The following is a 10,306-nucleotide window of genomic DNA, read 5'->3' on the forward strand; positions in this document are numbered from 1 at the left end:
ACCTTCAGTAACCACCATCACCGCCGACCAGCCCAGGAGTGACCCAGCCTATGCAGCTCGGCCCAGCTCTCCATCTCCTCGCCTCCTGCGGTTGGTCAAATACCTGGCTACTACTCATCGTCAGGACTACATACTATTTCCCTCTGTGTATTGTTACTCCCTTCATCACTGTATATAATAAATCACTGCATGCACTGAAGTCGGCTACCTGGGTCCGCCTCTTTCTCGTTCACACACTGACTGGTGTGAATGGCACCTAACATTGTGCCTCAGTCCTTTTGAAATCCAATACCTCAGCATCAGACTGGCTTGTACTAACCTTTTCATTAAATGAGTGAAGATAAGAACATGTTTATTTAATGATATTGAATTATACGTATAGTCTTTGGTGTGCTTTAAATTTGTTGCTGGAATACTCTGAATATAATGTTAATGTGTAGTGGAGTAATAAGGCCCCAGATATGATGTCATACTTGCTACTGATTGAACAGATTAGAGGCTGTAGCCTCGTGGTCCTAATGTATTTAGCATCAATTGCTCTCAACATTTATAACTCACACTTGCAAATGTGTGCCTTCTTGTGTGATTTATTGGCAGCTACAAACACACAACAATTTTTTTTTGTCTCTAAGATGCTCCCTTAATGTGGAAACTATGCAAACGCACCGGCAATTGAGTTTTTCATTCCTGGAACTAGAAGGAATCTCGTTACTGGGCAGCAGGATATTCCTGCATCAGCATCATGATAAGCTGTCTGCTAAGCCTTCAAGAATTCATGGCTAAAAAAAACTGTTTATCAGGGTTGAGATAGTGGCCCCAGTGTGTGTGACTTTAACCCAGGTAGTCAAAACCCTGGCAACAGAAAAGGACTGTAAAATATTTAAAGCACTTCCATGCCTGACACTGTAAGTATACAGTACTGCATGTGTGTCAGTATGTAGTATGGTGGTGTGTGCTTAATATGAGTGTGTGCAGTATAAATTAGATTACAAGTGAAGAGGAGATGTTTTTAGAGCCTAGATCTCATTGTGCGTTCTGTCCAGGTATTTGCAAACCACTGTGATCTGCTGGGATAACACATATTTGGATATTCACTGATTATTACTAAAGAAGCTCTGATTCTATTTGGGAAATTTAAATTGACTTACATCCATTTCCCGAAGACTTAAATTATTAAAGATGATATTAAAGGAATTGTTTTTACATTTTAGAAAATCAGTTTATTTGCTTTATGTATGTGACTTAAATAAGACTGATACCACTCGCATATCAGACGGTTTTATATGAAATTAGCAAGTGGTTAGCTTAGCTTATTTTAAAGACAGGGACCTGGTGGAACCAGAGAGCTGTAGCTCTATAAAATAACAAAATCCACAAGTTAAACCTAATTTGATTTAGCTACAAAAACCCAAGTGTGACAGCCCACTTTCATTTTTTGGTACCTATTTAACAAACCAGATATAATGTGTTGATTAATGAGCTTTAGTGGGGCTAGCAGCTAACCTATTTGCCGTCTTTTGGCTAAGATAAGCTAACTAGCAGCTAGGGGTAGCATCTGCCATATTTACTGTACCAGCAGAGTGATATCAATCTTCTCATCTAACTTGCAGAAAGGCAATAAATATATTTCCCAAAATGTCAAACTGTAACTTTGTTTTCGTTATGTAGGCTATAAAGTACATTGTAGTTCCTGTGGGATTACTATATGTGCTGTACCTTTCCTGTTTGTCTCTGTGTCAGTGCAGATTCTGCGTGGCAGATTACCAACCACTGCAATGTCAAACCTTGCCAAAGGCCAAAGACCTCCCTGATGGTTTGACTATGTACAGCAGCTTTTTTGTTCCAGATGCAGGACTAACTGCACAAGCTCTGTTCTTGGAATGAATCTGCCATTTTGTATTGTTTTTAAATTGTCCAATGAAAATGATAATTTTATTTATATTAAAACTTACTGTAATACTCAACAGATTTTTTTTGTTATGCTACATGAAAGCCTATAAAGCCATGTAAATCTTGAACCCAAGGTTTTCAGAGATGGTGGAGGCAAACAGATGCAAGAAAGTCACAGAATGAGAGAGAGCCTTTGGTGGCTAGTAGGAACATAATGCAACTGTGCCAGCCTTGATTAACATCAGGTGTCCCTGGTCACCTCCTTTATAACTACTGTACAGCCCAAATGCTTACACATATATAGGCACCACAAAAACACAGACCGGATAAACACTATGTATACACCAATCAGCCATAACATTATGACCACTGACAGTTGAAGTGAATAACACTGATTATCTTGTTACAGTGACACCTAGCAGTGTGGGGGGTATATCAGGCAGCAAGTGAACATTCAGTCCTCGAGGTTTATGTGTTGGAAGCAAAAAAAAATGGGCAAGTGTAAGGACCTGAGTGACTTTGACAAGGGTCAAACTGTGATGTTTGATGACTGGGTCAGATCATCTCCCACACTGCAGGTCTTGTTGGGTGTTCTTGGTCTGCAGTGGTTAGTACCTACCTACAGTGTCTAAGGAAGGACAAGCAGTGAACCAGCAACAGGGTAATGGACGCCCAAGGTTCACTGATGATGATGTTGATCTACTGTAGATTAAACTTTTTAAATTTCATTCATCCTTTTCAAAAGATTGTATTTTGCCTGAATCTTTGTTAAAATGGTTGAAAATGAGAAACACTGGTTTCTATGGAGAGAAACATTCAGCAGCTTTAGTGGTGATATCATCTTCCTGACACTAGAATTGTGGAAGCAAACAGATCCACAGAAGATGCACAATGAGCTGCAGTGTGACACAAGCACCAGCCAGCCAGCCTGACTCCTGTGTACACAGTGTTGCTGATCAGTGTATATACTGTACTTCCTCCTTTCCTCCACACAAACACTGGGACTGTAGTGTAGAGAAACCCAACTATGATTGGGCACCAGACAGGAGGACAATAATCTAACTTCCTAACCTGTCACTTTTGCAGTATAATAAAAAAAAAATCTTCCCGGAACGCTATAACCCCACCAGAAAAGTAAGCTGCATCACCAAGATAAACACCAATCTGCACTAAATAAGGACTACTGAATAGAATGATGTTGTTTTTGAACCAAAATACTAATAGACACATATTGTAATATGCACATTTCAGTTATTTACAATCAATCATCAAAATATTAATAGATCACAGTTACATACATTTACATAGAGATACACAACATAAAATCACTCTAATGTCCAAAGGGGTTCAGTTCAGTTCAGTTGTGTGACAATAGGATCCTAGAGAGTGGAAGGAAACGAGAACTTAACTTTCAGGAGTAGTAGGCCACATCAAAGCAGTTCAAGAAAAGATGAAAGTCTTCATTCATCCCACTCCAAAGATCAACATTTTAATCTTCCAAACAGTCAAATTCATTTTGTTCCTTACTCCTTTACTCCTCTGTGCTCTGCTACTTTAATTGTACCATAAAGTGACTTCTGGATTTAAGTTAATGTGTATCTCCTCTTCACTCTCACTCCATTCTCTGCCTGCTCTCCTCCATGCTTTCTTTGATGGTTGACCCCTCTTCCTACTTCCAGGTGTGCCCCATGTAGCTCCCTTACATTTCCTGCTTGTCTCTGTAAGTGCAACAGCTTTACTGTCCTCCTTCTGCCACAGGGCAAGTGAATTGTGAAATATTTTAATTGCTACTTTCAGTTATTAAAAGCAAGTCAGTAAATTAGCCACATGAAAAGTTTTTCCTGTTTTATTTTGATGTCAACATCACTAACAAAATAACCCCTATTACATAATGAAATCATAGCATTCACTCATAGCTTTGAAACATTTACGTACATACTGTGCTCAAGTAAAGATGTATTCAAGATGATGGAGAAATAGACTTTGCACATGCTTCACCAGCACCACTGGCACACAACAACATTCAACATTTGGACACAGAAGCAAACACACACACACACACACACTAATTAAAACAAAATGGAGATGCTGCATCAATATAAACAGCTCCTACTAAAAGGTTAGAGGCAGCTGAGGGCACTCATGCTTAATGTCTGTCTTTCCATAACAATTCTTCTAGACAGTCTTTGTTTACTTGTGCTTCTTTGTGTGTGGAGAGTGGGTATATTCATGCAACATTCATCCTCACTGAGAAGACCCAGACCTCACATCCCTGCAGATCTTACTGTAAATGCAAAACCCAGTCTATTTAGCAGAATTCTCCCTTCATTTTGACATTGTGGCCTCCCTTCTTGCTGTGGCTTCTTGAACTCCTGCCAACACTGATCAACAGTCTTCACCTTGATGTCTGTCTTTATGATGGTGGACTTTCCTGTCTTCATCTGCGCTACCCATTGATTGATTGATTGATACATATATATATGGCATCACCACTTTGCCCCACTATGCAAAAATGAAACCGAAATATTGTGAATACGGTGGCCACCATCTTGCTTTTTTTGCAAACAGATTCTGCCCAGTAGCCACCAGAAGTGGAGTGACAGCATCGGACCGCCAAACAAAGCTATTAAATCAACCGAAATACACCTTTTTTATATCATCAAATAACACTGTGGTGGCTTCACTTCTGTGAGTTGTCATGGTGTCCATATTTTATATAGTTGGTGGTGCTGCCTGACTTGAGGTATGCTGTTATGCTCTGGTTTTCATCCTCCCAGTGCTGCCCTTACTGTAGAACAGGTAACCACGCATTACCCTTACTTCACCGGCATCGCTCATACACCCACAGTCATCCATATGGTTGTCAGTTTACAAACAAAAAATACAAAATGCTGGAATAAAAACCAACAACAGCCAAAAGCTCTAAGAAAAGCTATTAATGCTAATTTCCATAACTCATCCATTGCAGGCTTTATTACAACTGCTAATGGGATATGCAGAACCCAGAACTGAAATCCTTGATGGCAGGCACAATATAAAAATGCTATCATGACTGCACACCAGGCTGTTTCAATCCTTCTGTAAATACTAAGGTTGTACTATACAAATTTATTGGGTTCTACATCAACTAGGGTTTTCTATAGACTGCATGAATCCCAGTATGTAAGGGTCACACATCACTACTTTCAGTTTTAAATTTTATTTTACATACCGTCCCAACTTATTCTGATTTGCTGTTATAAGTTGAATAATTTCTAAGTTGAACCAGCTTCAAATGATTTACAGTGTGTACATTCATGTATGTATAACCATAGCACATGTATACATCCGGGGTGTATATATAGATGTATAGAAATTCTAAATAGAAAACTAGTACACAACTGGAGAAAGCAAACTAGTACACAAGAGGCATAGGAAAAAGCCAGGCCCATTTAGTTATTATCTTTATGGGCTTATTGCAGAGTAAGACAGCCATTACTGAACCACTGTACTAGTGTCACACTAGCTCACTGTGAGCAGGCGCACCCAGAAGCACATGGAATCAGCCTTATTTGAAAGGTCATAAACCCAGTGGGCATCCAGAGAGGTGAGGAAGGCCACTGAAAGAACATTTTGAGCTGAGTTGGGATAGTACATTTTCTAATAAGATGTAATGAAAGAAGAACATAGGCGCATACGGACAATAAATAATACACAAAAGTGAACCTGTTTCAGATGTGTATAAATATGTCAAGTTGGTAAAAACCTCTCTCTCTCAGCCATTGAAAATTGTATTTTGAATGACTCTCTGATTTATTAAAGTTTAATTAATTGGAGTTTGTTTTCAAGGTTGTACTATACAAATTTATTGGGTTCTACATCAACTAGGGTTTTCTATAGACTGCATGAATCCCAGTATGTAAGGGTCACACATCACTACTTTCAGTTTTAAATTTTATTTTACATACCGTCCCAACTTATTCTGATTTGCTGTTATAAGTTGAATAATTTCTAAGTTGAACCAGCTTCAAATGATTTACAGCGTGTACATTCATGTATGTATAACCATAGCACATGTATACATCCGGGGTGTATATATAGATGTATAGAAATTCTAAATAGAAAACTAGTACACAACTGGAGAAAGCAAACTAGTACACAAGAGGCATAGGAAAAAGCCAGGCCCATTTAGTTATTATCTTTATGGGCTTATTGCAGAGTAAGACAGCCATTACTGAACCACTGTACTAGTGTCACACTAGCTCACTGTGAGCAGGCGCACCCAGAAGCACATGGAATCAGCCTTATTTGAAAGGTCATAAACCCAGTGGGCATCCAGAGAGGTGAGGAAGGCCACTGAAAGAACATTTTGAGCTGAGTTGGGATAGTACATTTTCTAATAAGATGTAATGAAAGAAGAACATAGGCGCATACGGACAATAAATAATACACAAAAGTGAACCTGTTTCAGATGTGTATAAATATGTCAAGTTGGTAAAAACCTCTCTCTCTCAGCCATTGAAAATTGTATTTTGAATGACTCTCTGATTTATTAAAGTTTAATTAATTGGAGTTTGTTTTCCATTTGGAAGCATAAATATCTGGAGGCCTTGTTGGCTCAAGGTCAGTTCTCTCAAAGAGTTTCTCTCTTTGACCCTTTGTCCCAACACCTTCCCATAGGAACTCTGGACTCACAACAACAGAAAGTGGGAAAGAAGAAAAGTAGATGAAAATTCAAATGAATGTACAGCAAAATCCCTGGGCACTCGTGTATAGAGGAGTATTTGCAACTATTACATCAGCTTATGCAAATACTGTACATGTCTGTATAGACATCGTTATTCTACAGTACATGTTGTTCTAGATTTAACACACTTTATTTTACCAATGTGAGTTTGGACAGATGGTGAAAGCGCAAATTGTTCTCAACACTTAAAAGTCTTGGTGTTTATTAGAAAACATTTTTTCTACCACATTATTGATATGAAGAAACCTATTTCACACTTCACACTGTACGCAAATAGAATGTAAATGGTGTCTGTTTATTAAGAATCTTTACACATTTTAACATGTAAGTATTAAATGCACTTCTATGACTGTCTCATATCTTTGCACAAAAATATATGAACATGAGTAAAATGCCCAGTCACTTGTGCATCACATCAACAATCTGGGAACATAACTGGACAAGCTGACAGGCGCCACTGATCCCAGCCTCACTCACATTCAGCACTTCCCCTCTTGAGAAGAGCAGCTGGTTCACGGCATGATGTCATACATTTCCCACAGTTCCCAGATGTACCTCTATAATAAGTTAGTGGATTTCTCATATTGCTGTAATGCTGACCCTAAAGTAATATCTTAACCCGTTCCTATGAGCCCTTGCCTTGTATCCACAGTGTGCATTTATGGGTATCTATGTTCAATATATAATAAAATAAGAAAACATTTGGCTCGAGTGCAAAATGAGCTAAGCTTGGATAATGAAGCAGAAAGTATGAGGGCTGTGTTTTTGTAACGCTGATGACTGGAGTATCGCTGTATGCTCACGCCGTCTGTCTACTCATCAGAAAGCTCCCTCATGCAGGCAAATCTCATCCCATGCCAGCACTGATGTCATAAGTGGCCCCATTTCGCAGCCTCCTATTGGTCCATCCAGTGTGACACAGCTCTCCTGTTTGACTTATTGTTAACAAATTCATGTCACTATAGTAAGTGGTCTTATCTCTCTCTATCTGTATATCTCTCTCTTTCTCTCTCTCTCTCTCTTTCTCTTTCTCTTACACACCTTTCATCACTTCTGTTTCCTTTCCAGTCATTTGTTGCTGCCCTGTTCTTCTTCCCTCCCTCTGCGGTAAAAAGAAACACCCAGTGAGCCATTTACTGATTGGCTCAGACAAAACCAGCCAGTGATGCATGTAGCTGTCAGAAACAGGAATTGACCTCACTACAGCTACGTGTTTGTGTGTGTGCCTGTATTTATCACAGGCCTCATCACAAAGGAGAGCTCATCCTGAGTACAAGTGGTGCATAGTGCATACATGTACATACCTTGTAAACTGCAGTGTGTGTACACATGTGCAGTTATGGGCGCACACCCTCCTGGATGATACATCACTACTGCATTTTTGGTCCTACCGCCACTTGATCAGTTTGTAGTTTATTTATCTTTACTGCAAAGCGGTGGTGTGCTCTCTTTAGATTTCATAAAACATCCTTACAAGCATAAGACAATTATTAAATTCAAATTTAGAGTAAAAAAACGGAAAGTCTTCATACACTGGATGAAACTTTATTGGACTGGGGGAAAGGCAACAACTAATTGTCCTGTGAAAATAAAAAGATACCCCAAAATATTACTGACTGATATTTAGTTGGGCATGTTTTTGTTAATGATTAATAATGATTCATATGCTGTGGTAATAATGTGCAGGAGTTAGTTTCTTAGACAGTAGTGCAAAATCAGCCACAAAGCATTCTTTTGTAGTAGTAATCACCAGCATTTTAGTTTTACATTTGTGTAAAATAAAATATTTTTAAAAATATGCATTTTCTACTAAAGCCAGCGACTGCACATGTACATGGAGAAAAGACAGGATTATTAAAGTATAAATAGTATCTCTGTACAGTTAAAATGGACAGTATAACAGTTTTCTCCTGAAGGGTCTCAGGAATGGCCAATCATCCAGCTGACAACCAGCTAACAAGCAACCCTGCGGGCAAAAAACAGTGATTGTGTCATTCAGACTGTGTGTGACAGAGCAAGCTGTTTACAGTAAACACTGGAGCCCCTGATCAAAAGGGAGTCTCACTTGAATGCTGCAGGACATGGTAACATTATTACCATCAAATGGTGTATTTGCATGTATGGATGTTGGAACTTATAAGGGATGTGCAATGCATGTGGGTCTACTTTACTATTCATGCATATGCAAGTAAATGTTTGCATGGCACAAGATGAGGAAAAGGGTGAGGGAGTTGCTAGCCTGCAAACTGTGTGCAGATTAGGGGTGGTGACTTTCTTGTTCAACATCTTGGAAAGTCACCTGCATGTAACACTACTCAGAATGACTATTTAAAGGTGAAATATGAATCACTAGAAAATCTACATAGCTAGCACTAGTATTAGACTGTAGGATCAATTGCCCCTGCTCCACCCAGCCCTCCCTCTCCCTGCTCACTCCATCTGCTTCATGCTCCACCTGACTCATCCTGCATGTGAAACCACTCACACAGTGTCACAGTTAAACATTAAATGGCTGGAAATGAGCAAAATGAGCATGCCATGGGCACTTTAAGTATTATATAGTGCTCCAACAGACTTTATCTTCAGTTCAGCCAATCAGTTGGTAGGATGCTCTACAAATGACTGCCAAGTCTACTGCTTCACCGGTATCATTGTCAGATGTGTCATAATTTATTCTTAATGTAGTTTACTTTTTAAAAACCCATGCAGCATAAAATGTCTGCTTAAAAGCCAAGTATTTTAGAAACTGAAACAGATATATAAATGCAGAACATGGTTTAAATGTGAATGAACTTGCCAGCTGAAAGCACGAGCAAGCAGTATGGGAGATAAGAGGGAGAAGGAAAATAAGGAAGGAACACAGTGATAAGAACTAAGTAGAGGCAAAAAGACTTCTGCTAAGATAAATCTTCTTCATACAGAGATAAGCATTCTCATGTCTATTTGTTCTTTGTTATTTTAATTAGATTGCTTCCTGACTAACATTCAGTTGCTGCCTGAGCTACAGTTACAGTGATGAACTGCCCCGAGGCTGTTCACTGTTGCAAAGGAAACAGATTATGCTTCCTCCTAATGGCAAACTGAAAGAAATAAGACATAAAAATTTGACCAATTTATAATGTGTGGTTTATTCTTTTTCAAATCTATTTAGAAAACACTCAAGTATAATACATTTTGAAAAGGTTTGGTGCCCCAAAATGTAATTAAAGTAAGGAAATGTCTGATTTTATTATGTAGCTACAGATATTCTTTTTAATCTGTCTTTTCTCTTCACACTTTTATTTCTGCATTGCCTATACTGAAAGATTCACCAAAGCATGCAGTGACATTTTCTTGGGTCATCTAATCTAAAATGTCACAGCATCAATCTTTCACTCTTCTCAAGACACACACAGCATGTTACCAGTGCACATAATTGATGGTTTGTTTTTTCTAAATGATCTTTAAATGATGTGGCAAATCGGTTGTTTGTAATACAAGGTAACTACCCTTGACAGATAACTAGACCTAAACAGATCTCTTTATATGATCCATGCACGTTTTGTTTAATGTTTTCTATATTATCGTTATCCCCTAATGGTCCTTGACACTAAATTTTGTTTTATGTTTTCTATAGTATTGTTATCCCCTAATGGTCCTTGACACTAAAAAGCTATGGTAAAATACAGGCATTTTATTCATAACTGATCC

The sequence above is a fragment of the Monopterus albus genome, unplaced genomic scaffold (assembly GCF_001952655.1).
Source record: "Monopterus albus unplaced genomic scaffold, M_albus_1.0 scaffold45.1, whole genome shotgun sequence".
Lineage (NCBI taxonomy): Eukaryota > Metazoa > Chordata > Actinopteri > Synbranchiformes > Synbranchidae > Monopterus > Monopterus albus.